This window comes from Silene latifolia, chromosome 9 (genome assembly GCF_048544455.1).
Source record: "Silene latifolia isolate original U9 population chromosome 9, ASM4854445v1, whole genome shotgun sequence".
Taxonomy (NCBI): Eukaryota; Viridiplantae; Streptophyta; class Magnoliopsida; order Caryophyllales; family Caryophyllaceae; genus Silene; species Silene latifolia.
The window spans coordinates 101574742-101597804 of NC_133534.1; the positions used below are offsets into that span (position 1 = coordinate 101574742).

Below are 23063 nucleotides of genomic sequence, written 5' to 3' on the forward strand. Positions count from 1 at the left end.
CGATTGACAACCTTATGAGCATGCTAAACTTGATCATGTTTGAGTAGTCCTTTAGCTAGGGTTAATGGGGAATTAGGGGAAACAAACATGGGGATTGATCTATGCTTAATCTAATATGTTTTCATAATTAAGTTGCTTGCTTGTTGTGATTTCAACCTATGCACATGTTATGTTTGATGAAATGCGAGCCTATGAATCCTTGCATTTTTTACCCACCTCTTATCTTTTCAAGAGGCTTGTAAGACATAAACCAACTCGAGCCTCATTAAGACCATGCATAGAGTTGAATAGGAGGAGACTAAGTCGACTTGTAGGTGTTGTACAGTCTAGACGACTCGGCTCCGGGACCTAAATCTTCCTAGGGATTGTAAGATATACACTAACTCGATCCCATCACAATAATAAGTGCTTACATCTATTTGAGAACATGTTTGTATGATCTATTTCCATGAATACCCTATGAACTCATGACACCCTAGTGCTTTTAATCAATTGTTTACAAACCCCTTCATTTTCTTATTTTGTTTTCATTCATCTTGTTGATTAGTTTAGATTACATCTCATCTCAAACCCAATTTGTGACACCCTAAGACATAGCTACTTGCAATTGAAAATCCTACATCAATACCCGTCCCTTGGGATCCGACCTTTACTTACCTCTTTACTAAGAGTAGTGTGTGAAGTTATAAAGATTGTTTTGGTTTGTAGCTTTTGACGACGCCGAACCAAAAATGGTGCCGTTGCCGGGGACGGTGTTCAATTGATTTGATTTGTGTTAATTGCTTTTAGTTGTGTCTTTCTTTACCTTGGGGAAGTCAATCTCCTCAAGGTTGTTCTAATTATTTTCGAGTTGTTTGATATTTTGCATGACTAGGAGATCACAAGGTAATTTATGACCTATTGATTTCGAAATTGAAAGGACCTTAACCAACAATAGAAGAGTTGCTAGAGGTACTTCAAGAGTTGTAGGTATTGGAGAGATTTTGGAAATTCAACCAAATAATATTGAGTTTGGAAACCCTTTTGCAAGATAAGGAGAGGATAACCCAATTCAAAACCTTACACAAAATCAACTTACAATGCCTAAATTTTCATCACATTCTGTACCAACCGAGGAGAACCTACCAAACGGTACTCCTACACCACCACATTTAACGGGTAATTTCATTGCCAAATCCGCATTCATACAATTATTTAAGAGAAGTCAATTTGGAGGGATGCCTAGTGAAGACCCTCATTCACATATGGAGACTTTTTGTGACTATTGTGATGCAATTTATCAAACCGGAGTTACTCAAGACCAAATCCGATGGGTATTGTTTCCTTTTTCTTTGATCGGTACTGCAAAGCAATGGTTGAAGAGCCTAGACAAGGCTACCCTTGGTATTGATTCATGGAAGAAGTTAGCACTTGCCTTCTACGAGAAATTCTATCCTCCGGAGAAGACTAATATGTTGAGAGCCCAAATCACTGGGTTCAAGCAAAGGGATGAGGAATCATTATATGAAGCGTAGGAGAGGTTTAAGGACACTTGTCGTTCTTGTCCACACCATCGGCTTAGTGAGTGGTTCCTTGTGCAACAATTTTGGAACGGCCTATATGAAGACTCACGCAATGTTCTTAATATGGGATCCAATGGGATGTTTACCGAAGTTGATGATAATCAAACATGGGCCAAAATCGAAAAGATGGTGGTTCATAATTCCTAATATAGTAGGCCTCGAAAGGCCACAAGAGGAGGAAAGCATGAAGTAGATTACATCACGCAATTGGGTGCTCAACTAAGTGCTCATATCGACACCATCAATTTGAAGTTTGAGAAGGCCATGGCTAAGCTTGATGAAGCCTCCATATCACCCAAACAACATGTCAATGCTATGGTGGAATCATCCTCAAATCCAAGTGGAGTATGTGAAAGTTGTGGAACCTTGGGACATGATCAAAATGAATGTAGGGGAACAAATGAACAAGTTAATGCTTTCCAAGCATACAAGAATGTCACCCCTTATTACAACTACTATAATGAGAGTACCAAATTTCATCCAAATCTTTCATACAAGAGCCAAAATGTTCAAACCCCCTAACCCACATACACCCCACCTCCAATGAGAAACCAAGCTCAAAGACCCATTTTCAACCAAAGCCAAGGTTAACAAAATCAACCTTCCTACAACCAATCAAATGACCAAAGCTTTGATGTTCAAAAAACGGTCCTCCAAATGCAAAAGAACCAACAAGAATTCTTCACCCAAATGCAAAAAGATAGCCAAGCTAAAAAAATCACTATCAACAACATTCTTGCCCACACCAAAATGTTAGAGACTCAAATGACTCAATTAGCATCTTCTAGCTCTCAAAGACAAAAGGGACAATTACCTCCTCAAGGTAACCACCCACAAGACATGAGACGGTTAGTGCCATCCATTTGAGGAGTGGTACAAGATATGAGGGGATGAAGAGGCCAATTGATGAAGATATTGTGCATGCTAGTGACAAGCATAGAGTTGTGGAGAACTCTAAGGAGGTAGATCCTACTTCCAATGAACTTTCAAAGAAGAAGAATGGAGAGAATGCTAAGGAAAAAGAGCCTATTGTGATTAGACTTCCATTCCCATGTCGCCAAGCTAAGCCTAAGTTTGATGAGCAACTTGGAAAGTGTAACACCCCCATACTCCGAGTGCCTTACCAGGACCACTCAGGTATGAAGACATCACCATCTCGGTTGCCCGAGGTATGATAATCAAATAGACAAAACAGAAACAACATTTATTATAAGTAATTTATTGAATAAGTACAATCCTTGAAACCAAACTGAAAGTACAATACATTATTCCCAAACTGTCTATTCTCAACTGAAACAGAAATAAAAGCTAAACTACAGCGGAAGACTCTATCGTCATGTCGTGGCCATCCCAGCTATCCCCGTATCATCTCTATACCTGCTCAATATCTGCTCACCATCCCCGAATGGATCACCGCAGGTTTTACAAAACAACACCGGGGTCAGTACTAATCACACAATCAAAATAGATAACAACAATAAGACAAACAGACAAATTTGAATCGTCACACACACACACAACACCACCAACTCCCATCATCTCAATCGACCGTCCCTTTGGACCGACCCCGCCGATGGGGGACCGCAGCCGTTCCCACCTAAGCCCCGCTCATCGTACGAGCGATAACCCTGTCCATTAATGTGCACATCCCCTTTCGTGGCGGGTTCCACGAAGGGCGAAACTAGGGCGTGAGATCACTCCCGCAAGTGACCCCACTTAGCCGAGAACGCATCTCGAGAACCATCACAAACACAACCACAATCACAATCATAATTACAATTACAATTACAATCATCATATCAATCAACTAACTACAGCACATCACCAATATCCCATTATGGGACTAATACTGAGTAGGAAATCCTACCTGGAAAGCACAACACGCAGACGGTATCTACAGCTGTCTTAAAACGCCTCTTCTACGAATTCTCCTCCTAACATATAACACATAAAGACTACTATTCAAATACTACTCATAACAATCCCCAAATCCCAAGTTAGGGTTTCATCAATCTTAACAAAACAGTATATAAATTATATTAAAAGCTTACCCTCGACGCAAGGAATCCAACGACACAAACTACGATGCAAACCGACCGTCTGAACTCCGGGAATTGTCAAGAACGCGATTAGGAAGAAGACAAGTTGCTTTCTCTCTTAAACAGGTTTTAGGTTTTGTAAAAAGTGATTTAGAATAAAGACGAATTGGTTTAAATACCTTAATCGCGTAATTAACAAAACCCGAGAAAAACCCCCGCAAAACCGGACACTCGATCGAGTACCCAAGGTACTCGATCGAGTACCCCCCTACTCGATCGAGTGCCCCAGCTACTCGATCGAGTGCCCAACAGGTCAGAAACTATTTTATTCTGCAACATACCCTTACTCGACAGAGTAAGGGCTACTCGATAGAGTACCCCCAAGACCATAAATACGGAGTATTACAGTCTTCCCTCCTTAAAAGGAACTTCGTCCCCGAAGTTCAAACCACTACCAAACAAAGGTACTCCCATAAGCTTCCCGACTCGAAGGTCAACATAAACACAACGTGAAACATGCTACTAACCCAACTTATCCCGACAAACATACCGACACAACATATACAAGGGGTGTAAAAACTCTTAAAAACTCTCGCGATCCTCTCCTACCCCCCTAAAAGAAACAAGGTTACGTCCTCGTAACCATACATACCTGATCAAAAAGGAAAGGGTAACGCTCTTTCATGATATCCTCCGCCTCCCATGTAGCTTCCTTAGTCTCATGGTTAGACCAAAGGATCTTAAGCAACACTGTCTCACCACTCCTGGTCTTTCTAACTTTTCGGTCTAGGATCTGCTTAGGTACCTCAAGGTATGATAAAGACTCATCAAGCTCCAAACTCTCTTCCTCCAACACATGTGACGGGTCACTCACATACTTCCGCAGCTGCGATACATGAAACACATTATGTACTCTCTCCAAAGCAGCCGGTAAAGCCAAACGATAAGCCACTTCCCCAACTCGCTCTACGATCTCTTAAGGCCCTATAAACTTCTGACTTAGCTTGCCTTTCTTCCCAAACCTCATAACTCCGCGCATAGGAGACACCTTCAGAAGAACCTTGTCCCCAACCTGAAACTCTATGTCCCGACGATGTAGATCTGCATAACTCTTCTGTCGATCTGAGCTGCTCTCATCCGTTCCCCGATCATCTTAACTGTTCCACCATCTCATGTACCATCTCAGGTCCTAAAACCCTTTGCCTCAAAGACTATCGTCCCAACAGGCCAGGACTCCTACATCTCCTTCCATACAAAGCCTCAAACGGCGCCATACCAATACTAGTGTGATAGCTGTTGTTGTAAGAAAACTCTATTAAGTCCAACCTCTGCTCCCAGCTACCACCAAAATCCATCACACAAGCTCGCAACATATCCTCAAGAGTCTTGATTGTTCTCTCCGTCGCCCATCTCGTCGCAGGATGAAATCTTGTACTCATCTTCAAAGTCTGTTCCCAACGATTCCTGCAACTCCTTCCAAAACCTTGATATAAACCTCGCGTCTCGTCGGACACTATGTCCTTAGGGACTCCATGTAACTTAAGCACGTTCTTTCGATAGGCCATAGCCGATTGTGCCTTAGTCCATGTATCTTTCATTGGAACAAAGTGAGCGGACTTGGTCAACCGATCCACTATCACCCAAATCATATTGTTACCTTGTTGACTCTTAGGTAAACCCACAATGAAATCCATGGAAATGGATTCCCACTTCCACTCGGGCACCTCCAAAGACTGAACCTTACCTTGTGGTCTTCTCTGTTCCCCTTTAACTCTCTCGCATGTCAAACAACGGGACACAAACTCATTTGTTTCCTTCTTCATCCCAGGCCACCAAAACGTTTTCTTCAAATCTTTGTAAAGCTTGTCTCCACCGGATGAAGCGAATATGGTGTGCAATGCGCTTTGTCATGATTGTCTTTTTCAACTCCTCGTCATTAGGAACACACCACCTACCATCAAACCTCAAGCTACCATCTGTATGAATGGAAAACCAGGGACACTTTGTCCCTTTCTCTACTCCACTCTCCACTCCACTATCTTAGGATCCAAAGCCTGTTTACCTCGAATGTCATCATAAAACTCCACATGTACTGTCATATCACCCATGGTATCTCCTTTCTGCATCATATGAATCCCAAAGCTTGCTACCTCATCTCTCAACCTCATCAAAGATAGAGCTGTACACAAAGAATGTACACTCTTTCTACTCAAAGCATCAGCAACAACGTTGGCCTTTCCTTCATGGTAGATGATTTCCATGTCGTAATCACCAATCAGCTCCATCCACCTCCTCTGTCTCATGTTCAACTCCTTCTGCGTGAAGATGTACTTGAGACTCTTGTGATCAGAAAATACCTTAAAGATTGCTCCATAAAGGTAATGTCTCCAAATCTTGAGAGCAAACACCACTGCACCCAACTCCAGGTCATGAGTAGGGTAGTTCTCCTCATAAGGTTTCAACTGCCTAGAAGCATAGGCGATCACTTTACCATTCTGCATCAACACACATCCCAACCCATTCTTCGAAGCATCCGTATAAACCTCGAAATTCTCGCTCCCTTCAGGTAATGCCAAGACAGGAGCTGTGGTCAAACGCTCCTTTAAGGTTTGGAATGCCTTCTCACAACTCTCATCCCAACGAAACCTGTTCTCTTTCCTCATTAATGCTGTCATCGGTCTAGCTATCTTGGAGAAATCCTTCACGAACCGCCTGTAGTATCCAGCTAAACCCAAGAAACTCCTAACCTCAGCAACATTCTTCGGTGCTTCCCACTTTGTCACTGCCTCAATCTTCGCCGGATCCACAGCTACCCCATCTTTAGAGATTACATGCCCCAGAAAAGCAACTTTCTCCAACCAAAACTCACACTTAGACAGCTTAGCATACAACTCATGCTCCCTCAAAGTCTGCAACACTATCCTCAGATGCTCCTCATGCTCCTCCTTAGTCTTAGAGTAGACTAAGATATCATCGATAAACACCACCACGAACTGGTCCAAGAACTGTCTGAAGATCCTATTCATCAAATCCATAAACACTGCCGGCGCATTAGACAACCCAAATGGCATCACCACATACTCATAATGGCCATACCTCGACGTGAAAGCTGTCTTTGGTATGTCCACATCTCTAATCTTCACCTGATGGTACCCCGACCTCAAATCGATCTTAGAAAAGACCGTTGCACCACTCAACTGATCAAACAGGTCATCTATCCTTGGCAAAGGATACTTGTTCTTTATCGTCACTCGGTTCAGCTCCCGGTAATCTATGCATAACCTCAACGTTCCATCCTTCTTCTTCACGAAAAGAACTGGTGCTCCCCAAGGCGATACACTTGGCCTAATGTATCCCTTCTCTATCAAATCATCCAACTGCTTCCTAAGCTCCTCCATCTCCTTAGGACCCATACGGTACGGTGCCTTAGAGATTGGCCCCGTCCCTGGCTTCAACTCAACGGTGAAATCTATCTCCCTCTTCGGTGGCAACCCCGGAATCTCCTCTGGAAAGACATCTGCATACTCTCCCACCACTGGTATCTCCTCAACTGCCGGGCTCTCTATCCGGTCATCTCTCACGTGGCACAAAATCAGAGGACATCCCTTCCTCAGATACGACTTCAAAGTGACAGCTGCAATCAACTTAACTTTGGGTTTGACTAGAAACCCACGATAAGACACACTTACACCCTTAGGACCTCTTAGGGACACTCTCTTTTGATGACAGTCTATCTTAGCCTTATACTTTCCTAACCAATCCATCCCAACTATCATCTCAAAACCATTAAAAGGAAACTCTAGCAAGTCCACAGGGAAATCGACTTGCCCAATTATCAAAGATGCATCTCTAAACAACCTCCCACACGATACAGACTCACCAGAAGGTATGAAAACTTGCTCCCTAACAGACTCATATACTCTCAAACCCAACTGTTTTACATGACTCGAAGACACAAACGATTGAGAAGCTCCCGAATCAAACAAAACAAACGTAGGAATACCATTAACAAGGAATGTACCGGTGATAACGTGCGCATCCTCTTGTTTGCCTTTACGGTCCATCATGAACAACTTGCCCTTTGGTCTTTCGCCCACCTCCCTGGGACAAGTACTAGGCGATGCGTCGGCTTAGCACCCGACCCTTGATTGTTGTTGTTGTTCATCGGTGTCTTCGCATAAGAATTACCGCCGTTGCGGTTGCCTCCACTCGATAGCTCGACCTCCTCGGTTTGGCCATGATCCGGTGGTGCGTTGCTCGCAAAGCTCTGTGCGAGGTCTCGAAACGATCCGGTGCGCTCGTGCACTCATGTCTCTTGTGGCCTACGCCACCACAACCAAAGAGTCACTCCCCCATTTGTTGCTCACACTCCCACGACCTCGCCCAAAGGAAGTTCCAGCACTAAACCCAGAACCAGAAGAAAATCCCTTAGATTGATTGTGGTTGCCTTTCTTGAAATTAGATTGGCCACCACCCTCACTCTCAGACTTCCTCTTCTCACCACCGGACCTCTCCTGAGCCATCTCCACTAGCCTCTCAGCTCTCCCAGCCCTCTCATATGCTTCCTTCACATCAGTAAGGACTCCCACGGGTAACTTATCCATAATCTTCGTGGTTAGCCCTCTCTCGAACCTCAAAGCCAGATTCTCCTCACTCAAACCCATGTCCTCAGCATATCTGGATTTCTCATTGAACTGTCTGTAGTACTCAGCCACAGACATCTCAGCCGTCATCTTAAACTTGTCGAACTCTTCCCTCAACTTACTCCTCACATGTTCTGGTACGAACTCCTTCCTCACGGCCCTACGAAACTCCTCCCAAGGTATAGCAGGTAACCCCTGGTTGGTATATATCTCCTTGGCACTCACTTTCACTGAATCCCACCATTTGCCAGCTGCCTCCCTCAGATAGAATGCGGCTGATCCACTCTCATCTCATCGGGACAGCGAACTAAGTCCAGTATGTTCTCCATCTCCCTCAGCCAACTATCAAGGTGGTTAGGCTCCTCAACTCCCTTGTACTCCTTCGGGTTAAACCTCGCGATATAGAGGCTGACTTTAGCATGGTCAACCTCCTTCTCCTTACTCTTATCCTTGTCCTCATTCACTCTCTTCGGGGTCTCGAGAAGAGCGTCTTGGTGTTCCAACATCTTAACGATGTCATCCGTAGTCATAAGCTCAGCTCTCGCGTACAAGGCATTTCTCTTGGGCGGCATCTTGAAGCTATAGAAGAAAGGGGTAAACATAAACACGCGTACTAAACCTCAAAACACGAACACGCGTTGCTCAGAACCCACTCGATCGAGTATCCAAACCCACTCGATCGAGTAACGGGCTACTCGATCGAGTGCCCCTATGTACTCGATCGAGTACCCAAACTCCAGAACCAAACAGACCTTCTGATCTCTAACCCACTCGATCGAGTGTCTAGGCTACTCGATCGAGTGACCCCATACTCGATCGAGTACCACTAGTTACTCGATCGAGTGCCCCAAAGCTCGATTCTGGTCTCAAATTCGCCAAAAACCTACCCGATCGAGTCAGTCTCACTCGATCAAGTACCCCTAATACGTAAGAGATACCCGCATATTACGTCACATACTAACATGCTAAATCTATAAATCATATTATATCATCATAAACATGTTACGCATCTTCTACTAACTACGAATTCATTTCATTACGCTATTAAAAGCCACATCGTAAATCATTCAACTTGTTATCACTCATTAACATGTTCAACATATAATCATTCTCTTTCACATGCTCAACCTCCTACTTCAACACCAAACAATCAACACACTTCATCACTTTGTCGCACAAGTTAAACAATCACACAGACGACTCAACAAACACGTTCCCATGTGACCGGTTCAAAGTTGTAGGGCGACCCCTCGCGACTTTAGGACGTCTCCCAAGCCTTTGCACTAGCTCCTACAACCTTTACCCCGGGTTCATTTTAATTGACTCCCTATGTTCATTAAGTTCATTGGTTACAGGTTTCAGGATCGTCGCTCTGATACCATTTGTAACACCCCCATACTCCGAGTGCCTTACCAGGACCACTCAGGTATGAAGACATCACCATCTCGGTTGCCCGAGGTATGATAATCAAATAGACAAAACAGAAACAACATTTATTATAAGTAATTTATTGAATAAGTACAATCCTTGAAACCAAACTGAAAGTACAATACATTATTCCCAAACTGTCTATTCTCAACTGAAACAGAAATAAAAGCTAAACTACAGCGGAAGACTCTATCGTCATGTCGTGGCCATCCCAGCTATCCCCGTATCATCTCTATACCTGCTCAATATCTGCTCACCATCCCCGAATGGATCACCGCAGTTTTACAAAACAACACCGGGGTCAATACTAATCACACAATCAAAATAGATAACAACAATAAGACAAACAGACAATTTGAATCACACACACACACAACACCACCAACTCCCATCATCTCAAATCCGATCGTCCCTTTGGACCACCCGCCGATGGGGGACCGCAGCCGTTCCCACCTAAGCCCCGCTCATCGTACGAGCGATAACCCGGTCCATTAATGTGCACATCCCCTTTCGTGGCGGGTTCCACGAAGGGCGAAACTAGGGCGTGAGATCACTCCCCAATGACCCCACTCACCGAGAACGCATCTCGAGAACCATCACAAACACAACCACAATCACAATCATAATTACAATTACAATTACAATCATCATATCAATCAACTAACTACAAAGACATCACCAATATCCCATTATGGGACTAAACCGAGTAGGAAATCCTACCGGAAAGCACAACACGCAGACGGTATCTACAATTTTGTCTTAAAACGCCTCTTCTACGAATTCTCCTCCTAACATATAACACATAAAGACTACTATTCAAATACTACTCATAACAATCCCCAAATCCCAAGTTAGGGTTTCATCAATCTTAACAAAACAGTATATAAATTATATTAAAAGCTTACCCTCGACGCAAGGAATCCAACGACACAAACTACGATGCAAACCGACCGTCTGAACTCCGGGGAATTGTCAAGAACGCGATTAGGAAGAAGACAAGTTGCTTTCTCTCTTAAACAGGTTTTAGGTTTTGTAAAAAGTGATTTAGAATAAAGACGAATTGGTTTAAATACCTTAATCGCGTAATTAACAAAACCCGAGAAAAACCCCCGCAAAACCGGACACTCGATCGAGTACCCAAGGTACTCGATCGAGTACCCCCCTACTCGATCGAGTGCCCCAGCTACTCGATCGAGTGCCCAACAGGTCAGAAACTATTTTATTCTGCAACATACCCTTACTCGACAGAGTAAGGGCTACTCGATAGAGTACCCCCAAGACCATAAATACGGAGTATTACAGAAAGTTCATGGTAATTAATTGTGAAGAACTTAGAAGTCTTAATCCCATTCACGGAATTGATCAATCACGTTCCGGCTTATGCAAAGTACATGAAAGACATTCTTACTAAGAAGAAATCCATCCGAAAATTAGATACTATTGCCTTTACCAAAGTGAGTAGTGATATTCTTCAAGGGAGTTCCCCTCCAAAGCTCAAAGATCCGGGAAGTTTTTCTATCCCATGTACCATTGGCGACACTACAATCAACAAAGCATTATGTGACCTTGGAGCAAGTGTAAGTGTCATGCCATACTCGGTATGTAAGAGGCTAGGAATGGGAGAGCTCAAATGCACTAACACCACTCTTCAAATGGCGGATCGATCAACAAATATACCTTTAGGGGTATAGGAGAATGTGCCCGTGAGAATTGGCAAATTCTTCATCCCGGTAGACTTTGTCATTGTAGACATGGAAGAGGATTCCAACATTCCTATCATTTTAGGAAGACCTGTCTTGCATACCGCCGGAGCGGTAATCAATGTGAAACATGGAGAGCTCACACTTGAAGTAGGGGACGAGACAATCACATTCAATCTTGACAAAACATTGAGAGCTCCCCGACTACAATAGCCATGCTTCATGGTCGATCACTATAGCCGAGAAAGTGATAGAAAGAAGTTAAAATCTATATAGAAAGATCAAGCCATGGGTAAAGAAACACCACCCATATGGAAGAAGAAAGTGGATGACCTCCAAGTAGCTCTATTCGGAGAGCAAGGAATTTTCAACAACAATGAGAGCTTGAATAGATCACCCATCATGACAAGTAATGAAGAAGGCCTCATTGGCCAAGATAACAAGAAAGAAGAGTTGCTCTTGTCAACTCATGACATCATTGGGGAACAAGCTAGTGAAGTTTGCGATCTATGAGACGATGAATTTAAAGGATTGGTCAATCCTTATATTGGAAATGCTATGACCTTAGACCAAGGCTTTGTTGATCCTTGTCATCACTTTGACTTGGATGACTGCAACAATGAAGAGAACAATGTGCAAAGGTCTACCCAAGACCTCTATCATGAAAATGAGCAAGGCATCGACTACTTCTACAAGGTATTGAGCTACATCAACAACACCTTTGCTTTGCACCCTTGACATCTCATCCAAGAATGAGAGTTCAGTTGAGTCCTCCGTAAACAACCATTTGTAAATATTCTAACCCCTTAACTCGCATTTTATTTCCTTTATTGCATCTTTGTCATTTTTGGATTTGCATTTTTGTGCTTTGATCAAGATTTTGGACATGATAGCAAGTGAGGGAGGTATTTTAACATGTTTTGATGTGTAGTGTTTGACCAAGTGTGCGGATGGAAAATGCCTAGGCTAACCAAGCCTTTGTAGTGCACCCACAACATTTAACAAAGGAGAAGAAGAAAGAATGACATGGGAAAAGGAATCCCCACGAGCAGACCTAAGCTCGTGGGAGCTGAAGACGATCCGAGCGTCCCCAGAGATAATCTGAGCGTCCTGGCCTTAGGACGCGGGTCCTGGGAAACTTCAAGCTGAAGGAGACATCCTGTAAGGAAATCTGCGCAGACCAGCATCAGGATGCTCGTCCCCAACTTCAGGACGCTCGTCTTGACATTGATCTGCGCGTCCTAGGAAGTTCCAAATTTATAAAATTTTCTTGTAAGGAAATCTGCGCGTACTAGGAAAAATCCGAGCATCCCAGAAGAAATCCACTCGAGCTGAGACGAATCCGCGCGTCCTGGCACTGTTTTGCTATTTCATGAAATTCTGTAAGAGGATCTGCGCGTCCCGTGAAGAATCCGAGCGTCCCGGGCCTGTACTTAAGCAAAACACGGGCCAACCCCTTCCTTCGCAATTCATTTCTATCTTTCAAAAACACAAACACGCACCTTTTCTCCCACTTAAGCCCTCAATCAACCCATTCAAAAACCCCAATTTATTAACAAAATTCACCACCATTCAAACAAAACTTGCTCAAAACAAGAGTAAATCATTCCTTTATCAACAAAAGACCATCTAAACATCAAATTCCTCACAAATTGAATCAATTTTCTAGGGTTTGGGCAAAAATTCGAAAATCCTAAATTGATTGAGGAATTGGTTGAAATTTGAAAAAGGCAAGGAACATTAAAGCAAAATCTTGGTTTGTTGATACCAATTTGGGAAGGAGAATACAATGGCAAGGACCAAAGGCGGAACCAAGGCACCCAAGACTCCAAATTTATCAAAGAGGCAACAAGCTCTTCTTGCATCTAAGGCTTTGGTAGTGACCCAACCAAGGGTGGAAATCCAAGAAACCGCAACTCCTATTGAGGAAGCTACCACATCTACTCCGGTTATGGAACAATTGCCAAATTTTCCGGAGGTAACTTTCTTAAACGATGCTCATAGGAGTGCATTTTTATCCCTTGCTAAAAAGACTATTGTGGCTACCAAGTTTATTTGTCATGACACTTTGGAAAAATTGGGTGTGCTTAAGCGAACTAGAGCATTTTTCGAGTCCATGAGGTTGTTAACCCTCTTTGAAATGGAAGAATTGACTTACCCTTCATTGACCATGGAGTTCATAAGCTCCTTGAAGGTGTATAAGATAGAGACTCGAAATTATGTTGAATTTCTTCTTGAGAACAAGAGTAGAAGCATGACTAAGACCGATTTTGGTAAAGCGTTTGGTCTATTGAAATATGATCATTTCGAGAAAAAGCCTTTGAAGTATGATGCCGTACCCCTTTATAAAGCTATTACCGGTCGAAAATTTCATTCTTTCTGGGAGTGCCATGCTTTATATGTTCACCATCCGGGCATCAGAGTATGGCACAAGTTTGTGGGCAATATCTTGATTGCTAGAAAAGGCACCAACCACTTCACTGAACTTGATTTTGTCTACCTCGAGTCCTTCATGAATATCAATGGGAAGTTCACCAAAAAGTACAACATTCTTCAACTATTACTTGATCGGTGGCTTGAGATTCATAATGGGAAAGATATAGCGGTCTTAATTGTAAACGGCAGCTTGGTAATGAGGCTAGTTAAGCACTTTAACCCGAATTTCAACAAAGATAACACCTACAACCCGGTTAAAGGGAGCAACCTCCTTGATATGAGCACTATGATCAACAAATTCCATTGGGTCAAGAATGACAATCTTGACAACAAATATGAGTGGCTCATCAAAGAAGCTAAGTCCTTTGTCTTGCCTGGCAAGATTTGCCGTATCTCCGTCCATATACCAACTACCTATTGCCCGTCTCCAAGGAAGCCGAAGTGATAATTAAGAAACATAGGGAACCAATTACAAAGCTCTCCTCCACCACCATTGTGACTCCACTATATCCCTTTGCCTACCAAGAATTCAAACCGAGTGGCTCTAATGTCGTGTTAGGCAACAACTATTTGACCCAATTAATACAACAAATATATAAAGAAGCTCACGATGATCGGGTGAATGCTTACCGGTGCCCAATATCCACCCCTACTACATCTAGCTAGGCAAGGGTTTCTTGATCATTCATGTCCTTTGCCTAGTTGGGCGGATAAGGAGGTATTCTTCCCAAGTGTTTCTCAAGATGCCGAAATGGATAGTCAGGTGGCTAGTGGAAAGGAGATTGTTGTTTTTGAAGACGGGGAAGGTATTGGTTCATGCCAAGAAGAAGAAGAGCAAGGTTCAAGTTCCAATGATGATGATGAGAGTGGTGATTCCTCCGGGTCAATGGAGGTGGATGATGAAGAAGATAATGAAGAAATTGATGATAATTTCGATGATGATGATGACGGCAATGAGGATGTCACAATGAGCGAACATTGAGGTTTGACAAGGTATTTGGAGGATACCATATATGCGGGGTTGATCACTTGAATTTAACCCATTCCATTGTGAGTTTCCTACACCTCCTTTAGCTTTTCTTTTATCTCTTGTTTTAAAATTTTAATCTTGATCATTTGTTGAGTCAATCTTGACTCTTGGTAGTTTTGAGTTCTAGCAACACTTAAAGGACTCCCACCTTGGTTCCATTGAGGTGTCTCATTTATTGTTACCGCATTTGAAAATCCAAAATGATAATTAGGATTCATGCATTGCACCCTTTCCTTGTGCATGAACTTCCCTATTTTTACACTAGAAATAGTGTCTTACTCGGTTTGGGGAAGTTCACACACAAGAATTGCGAGTTAACTCCAATTAGCACTCCAAACAATAGAAAGCATGCATCATATAGAGTATATTAGAATGCATCACTTATTTATATATGTCATATAGTTTGCACAATAGTGTAGAAATCATGCATATTCATTTAGCTTGCATTGCATAATTTTCTATCGTTTTGGCCATTAAGGACAATGCCCATACTACTGTGGGGATGGAAAATTCTAACATCACTTTTAAAATCAAAAATGATAAAAATTGAAAATTTTCGAAAAAACTCAAAAACATGTTCTTTTATTTCACAAAAACAAAAACCATAAAAATTTGAAAATTTAAAAAACCAAAAATATGTTCATTCCATTGTAGTGTAGAATTGTATATTGTGTATATACTTGTATTTGTTTGTCCTCTTATCACATTGGATCGACTACGCCACATCCGAGGCATGAGGAATATGAAGACCGCATGGTATGATCTTTCCAATTTCCTTTTTCCTCTCTATATTAATGACGATGTGGCATTATTTTGGTTGATGCGGTACAAACCATGTGATCTTAGGAGTTGCATTTAGCTTATATGGCATACTAGTTGATAGAAGCATATGCATTAGGTTGTATAAATGTTGGTTGCATCATGGCATGTAGTTGCATTTTAGAAAAAAATTGTTAAAACATCTATTAGGGAAACTTGACAAGTGTATATAAGGCCTTTGTAGATACTTTTTCTTCTTAAGACTTTGCTCGTTAGAATACCTCTAAAACACCCTAGGATGCGTCATGCTAGTATCCTTTGACCCATAGACTAAGGCCTAGTCAAGAGTACCTTGTAATGTGATGACTCCTTAGCTACCTTTTATTCCAATATGACTTTGAAGCCATGCAACCATCCTCCACTTCTATCACATTTTGTCAACAAAAAGGGAATGGGCACAAAAATTATCAATTTGAGTTCAAGTATCAAAATGAAAACCAAGAAGTTTGCACAAATTTGCATCAAAGAAAAGAGGAGTACAAAAATAATAACTCTTATGCTTCAAATAAAAGCGCCCTTGTTGCAAATTGGGGTGACTTTGAAAATGTTCAAAAAATGCAAAAGTTGAAAATTGTCAAGCATCAAATTGCCAAACATCAAAGAAATGGAAAAGAAAATTGTTCTCAAAAATGTCAAATGCCATAAGAAATTGGGAGGAATAACAAAACCAAAATCAAACTCCCACTATGAAACTCAAAAGCATATTGATCCCTTTTTCCATTGATCCCACTTTTGTGCATCGTAGAGAGGGGACAACGCTTCTTCATGTCTAGGCAAGAAGGGGAATTTCGCGATCCTATAGTATTTCTTCTAGAATTATAGGGAGTCTACTCTTGACAAAAGCATTTAGCAATTGAGGAAAAAGGTATCCTAGCTTGACACAACTTGGAGGTCATTTGTTGGTATCCTCCTAGGCTTGGTAATTTGAAGAAGCCATATCTATAATGGAGTGTGTACTCTAAGATTGCTTCCCTTCTAGATAATTTCCGCCACTTAGATGAGGAAAGTGGCTATTCTTTTGTAGATGCATCCATTACCTTCTTTTGTGTGCTTAATGATTGGATCTATCGCCATTTTGGCAAGCCCCACCTTGCCTTGCAAGAAGGCACCCTACCTCATGGATGTCTTGTTGTGAGTTGAAGGGGCAGAGTGAGACCCGCTAATTGTCTCATATCGGCTATATTAGTAGGTTAGTTTAAATAAAGGTCATAGTTTTAGTCACCTCTTTACTCGGGACGAGCAAAGGTTCGGTTTGGGGATGTTTGATGTGACTAATATTTGAGCACATTTAGTCCCCGAATTAACCTCATTCCCATGCTTTCTAGCACCTATTAGGGTCATTTGTTATCTTTAGTTTCCCATTTTGCATATTCTTTGAGGTTTTGTTTCCTTGGTAGGAGAGGATTGCTAATCTTGCATTTATAGAGCGAAATGGAGCTAAATGGGTCGCATCTAATGACCAAGCATCGAAGAGGAGACCAACACTAGAGGCCTAAGCAAATAAATAAAGTGAAATGGACAATGATGAAAAGATCCTTGCATCCCCAACACGATCCCCGCGGATTGTTAAGGAGCCAAACAAGAGAAAAACCATGTGCCACGATCCGAGCGGCTTGGGCGCAGGACGAGCGTACCAGAGTACGATCTGAGCGTCCCGACTGCCAGCCTGAGTGGATCTTCTTACAGGACAAGCCGTGCTTCAGGTGAGGACGAGCGGATCCTGGTGGGAGTACTTCTATTATTTGGGTTTATTGGAGGATTGACAACCTTCCATCAATCATCAAGTTCTTCTATTATTCTTTGCTTTATTATTTTGGATCATCTCAATAAGTATAATCTCTTTTTACCCTTATTAAATTATTGTTAATCACATCATTTATTCATCATGTTTTGCTTTGTTAGTATGATTGACAACCTTATTAGCATGCTAAACTTGATCATGAGTGAGTAGTCCTTTAGTTAGGGTTAATGGGGAATTAGGGGAAACAAACATGGGGATTGATCTATGCTTAATCTAATATGTTTTCATAATTAAATTGCTTGCTTGTTGTGATTTCAACCTATGCACATGTTATGTTTGATGAAATGCGAGCCTATGAATCCTTGAATTTTTTACCCATCTCTTATCTTTTCAATGAGGCTTGTAAGACATAAACCAACTCGAGCCTCATTCGACCTTGCATAGAGTTGAATAGGAGGAGACTAAGTCAACTTGTAGGTGTTGTATAGTCTAGACGACTCAGCTCCGGGACCTAAATCTTCCTAGGGATTGTAAGATATACACTAACTCGATCCCATTACAACAATAAGTGCTTGCATCTATTTGAGAACATGTTTATATAATCTATTTCCATGAATCCCCTATGAACCCATGACACCCTAGTGCTTTAAATCAATTGTTTATAAACATCTTTATTTACTTATTTTGTTTTCATTCATCTTGTTGATTAGTTTAGATTACATCTCATCTCAAACCCAATTTGTGGCACCCTAAGACATAGCTACATGCAATTGAAAATCCTACATCAATACCCATCACTTGGGATCCGACCTTTACTTACCTCTATAAATATTGTTTTGGTTGGTAGCTTTTGACTATTTTAACCAAACCAAGGAGGTAATTGAAGAGGATGTTGTTGAGGAAAATTTCAAGACAAGAGATGTGATGGAACCATTGTGGAGAAATCCTAGGGTAGTGGAACCAACTACCAATGAATCATCAAAGAAGAGAAATGAAGAGAAGGCCAAAGAGGTTGATAAAGAACCTATTGTGATTAGACTTCTGTTTCCAAGTCGCCAAGCCCAAGCTTGATGAGCAACTTGGAAAGTTCATGGAGATTGTGAAGAACCTAGAGGTTTCCATTCCATTCACGGAGTTGATCAACCATGTTCCGGCCGATGCAAAATATATGAAAGAAATCCGCATTCACAAAGATAAGTAGTGCAATACTTCAAGGGAATTCCCCACCTAAGGTCAAAGATCCGGAAGTTTCTCCATTCCATGTACCATTGGTGATACCACAATCAACAAGGCACTATGTGATCTAGGTGCAAATGCGAGTGTCATGCTATATTCGGTATATGAAAGGCTAGGAGTGGGAGAACTTAAGTGCACTAACATGACCTTATAAATGGGGGACCGGATAATGAAGTAACCACTTGGGTTATGGGAAGATGTGCCCGTGAGAATTGGAATGTTTTTTATACCGGTGGACTTTGTTATTGTTGATATGGAGGAAGATTCCAATATTCCAATCATTCTAGGAAGACCATTCCTACACACCGCCAGAGCGGTGATTGATGTAAAGCATGGGATGCTCACACTTGAAGTGGGCGATGAAATAATCACATTTAATCTTGATAAGACTATGAGAGCACCCAACTTGTTTGAACCATGCTTTATGGTTGATCACTATAGCTGGGAAAGTGACATGAAGAAAGTGGAATCCCCATTCAGGGTCTAAGTCATAGATGGAAATCCCAGCAAGGAGGGCAAAGAAACACCGCCCAATTGGAAGAAAGAAGTGGATGATATTGAAGTGGCTCTATTCAGAGGGCATGGAATTTTTCATAACAAGAATGAGAGCTTGAAAAGCTCATCCCTCATGACAAGTATCAATGAAGGCCTCATTGGCCCTGACAAAGAAGAGTTGATCTTGCCAACTCATGATCCTCCCAACATGGGGAAAGAAGCAAAGGAAGTATATGGTCTATGGGATGACGAATTCAACGGACTTGTTAACCCTTACATTGGAAATGCTATGACCCTGGACCAAGGCTTTGTAGACCCTTGTCACCACAACATTGACTCAGACTACTACATGAATGAAGACAACAATGTGCCAAGGTCTATGCAAGACCTTTATCATGACAATGAACAAGCCTTTGATTACTTCTACAAGGCGTTGAGCAACATCAACAACGCCCTTGCTTTACCCCATTGACACCTCTCAAATGAAGGAGAGTTTGGTGGAGTCCTCCCTAAACCACCATTTGTAAATATTCTAACCTCTTAACTTTCATTTCATTTAATTTGTATACTAGTGTAGATCTCGTGCTAAAGCACATATTTTTGAGATACATGACAATATAACAGTGTAAAATCGTTTGGTAAAATATATTTTTATACAAATATTCACAAATAAGAATTATATAAAGTAGGCAAACATTTGTATAGATTATAGAATGAGCAAAAATTTTGAGCCCAATACTTAAGAATAACTACCAAACATATTTACAAATAAGAATTATATAAATTAGACAAACATTTGTATAGATTATAGAATGAGCAAAAATGTTAAGCAGCCCAATACTTACGAATAACTACCAAACATGTTAAGGCCCAATATATAGCTGAAAAATTTGATCGGGAAAATCCTAGATTCGCCTATTCATTTAGTAAATAGAGGATTACTCATTCTTGCATTGCATATTATATGCTTTGCTTCAAGAATTCTTGTGACATGAGAGCAAGTGAGGGAGGATTCTAATGTGTTTTGAAATGTGTAGTGTTTAATGATCAAGTGTGGGGAAGCAATTGCCTAGGCTACCCAAGCCTTTGTAGTGCATCCCATAATGGAAGAATTGGAAATGAAGAAGTAAAGTCGCGGGAAAGGGATCCACATAGGCAGACCTGAGCTTGTGGGGGCTGGAGCAAAGCAAAGAAAAAAAAGGAGCTGCAGCAGAATCCGCTCAAGCTAGTATTAGGACAGGCGTCCCAGCACTCAGCACGCTCGAGCTGAGCCCAGGTCGAGCGTCCCCAAAGCTTAATCAGAAAATCTGTTCAAAAATCCGCCCTTCCTCAACAGTGGTCGAGCGTCCCTCCCTACGAATAAGACATAAACACGGGATTTTCAACTTCAAATCCTCATTTATAATCTTCCCCAAACACAAAAACAGCACATTCCCTCACTACAACAATCAAACCCATCATCCAAAATCACAAAATACTCAACCAAATTCATCAAAATCAATTGCAAACTTGCTCAAAATCGATTCAAATCACTCCTTTGTCAACTTTTAGACCATTAAACATCAAAATCAATCAAAAATTTCTAGGGTTTAGGCAAAATCGAAAAACCTAAAGTTGATAGAGAATTTGATTAAAGTTGGAAGAAGAGGAGAACATTCAAGCTTATTCAACGTTTGTTGACAACAAATTGCAAGGAGAATCATGATGGCAAGAACGAAAGGTAACACCAAAGCATCAAAATCCCCAATTTTATCCAAGAGGCAAAAAGTTATAGCATCAAATGCTTTAGTGGTAGTGCAACAAGCTAGGGAGAAACCAAGGGAAGTCATTGAGGAAGTTACTACTACTTTACCGGAGATTGAGCAACTTAAGGATTATCCGGAGGTAACTTTTATTTCCAATGAGCATAGAATTGCATTTGAATCCCTTGCTAAGAAGAAAGTTATTGCCACTAAGTTTGTATGCCAAGATACTTTGGAGAAATTGGGAGTGCTTGACCAAACCAAGGCATTTTTTGGGTCCATGGGGTTATCTACCCTATTTGAAATGAATGAATTGACATACCCCTCCTTAACCTTGGAATTCATTAGTTCTTTGAGGGAGTATAAGATTGAGACCCGAAAATATGTTGAATTTCTGCTTGAAAACCAAAGTAGGAGGATGATAAAGGCCGATTTCGGAAAGGTATTTGGACTTTGTGACTTTTGGAATTTTCACAAGAAACCCCACAACTTTGATGCCAAGCCCCTTTGGAAGGCAATTGTCGGAAGGGAGTTTACTACCTTTAGAGAATACACTGCCTTGTATATCCACCATCCGGGTATACGGGATAGGTATAGGTCCATTTCCAACACCTTGATTGCTAGAAAAGAAGCTACCCACATGATCGAACTCGACCTCACCTACTTGGATTCCAAAATGAATGCCCATGGGGAATAAAAGAAAGACTATAATATCCTCCAATTGTTGGTTGAGAGATGGTTGGATATCAAAGTGGGTAAAGAAAAGATGGCTTTTATTGTGAATGGAGGCTTCATAACGAGATTGGACAAGCACTTTAACCCGACTTTGAATGACAACAACACCTACAAATCTGTTAAAGGTTGCATTCTCCTTGGTATGAGTACTTTGATTCACAAGTTCTATTGGGTAAGGCACGACAACTCCGCCCAAGGGTATGAATGGATTATCATGGATGCCAATTCGTTTATCTTGCCCGGTAAAATATGCCGAATTTTTACTCGCCGAAGCCACTACCTTCTCCCCGTCTCCAATCTTGCCAAGAACATCATCAACCAAAAAAAATCTGATTGAAGAGCCCTCCTCCATTGTTACACCACCTTATCCCTTTGTCTACCAAGAATTCACAACAAATGATCCTAGTGTTGTGGAGGGCAATGATTATATGACGAAGTTAATGAAGCATATCCATAGAGAAGCTTATAAAGATTGGGTGGATGCTTACTACGCCCAATATCCACCTCTCTACCATCTTGCTAGGCAAGGACTCCTTAATCCTAAGACTTCTTTGCCGGATTGGGTGGATGAGAAAGTGTTCTTTCCTCAAGCTTCTCAACATGAAGAAAGGGATGTCCGGGCAACTAGGAGTGAGGAGGATGTTCATGATGAGGATGGGGAAGGTAGTGAATCAAGCCATGATGATAATGAGCAAAGTTCAAGTGAATAAGAAGGAGATGATGATGATGAAGCCTCCGGGTCCATGGAGGATGATGACGATGATGAAATGAGTGAAAGTTGATTGTTGACAAAGCATGAAGGAGGACGACCTACTAGGCAGTTTATGGCCTACATTATCATCTCAACCAACCATTGTGAGTCTCCTACCCCTCTTTTTGCTTTGATTTTATCATGTTTACATAACTTGCATAACTTGTATACCATTTAGTTTAGAGCATCTAGAGAGTCATTTTGGACTCTTTCATGGTTAAGAGTTTTTGAGTCCTAGCACCATCAAGGGACTCATACCTCGGTAACATTGAGGTAACTATCTTTTTAGCTCCCACCATAAAGAATCAAAATTGACAAAGTGACTTTTCATGCATTGCATTACATGCCTTATGAATCAACTTCCCTATTTTTGCACTAGAAATAGTGTTTTGTTCGGTTTAGGGAAGTTCATTCATAGCTAACCCGAGTTAATTTAAATTAGCTCTCCCAACAATCAAAAGCATGCATCATATAGCTTAGTTTAACTTTCATCACATGTAAATACTCATCATATGTAAATATATTCCATGTAGTATGCATTTAGTGTAGAATCATGCATCTCATATAATATCATGCATTTGCATAATTTCCTATCGTTTTGTCCATTGAGGATAATGTCCATACTAGTGTGGGGATGGGAAATTCTAACACTTAACATTCTAACATCAAAACCTTATTTCAAAAAAAATGATAAAAAATTTTAAAA

At 41.4% G+C, this 23063-nt stretch overlaps 1 non-coding gene across 1 annotated transcript; it reads right to left on the reverse strand.

Moving 5' to 3' along the window:
• Window positions 1–1451: 1451 nt before the first annotated feature.
• On the reverse strand, window positions 1452–1558 carry LOC141603630 (small nucleolar RNA R71). The gene has a single exon (XR_012525492.1). It is a non-coding gene; the product is annotated as a small nucleolar RNA R71 (small nucleolar RNA).
• Between the last annotated feature and the right edge of the window lie 21505 nt (window positions 1559–23063).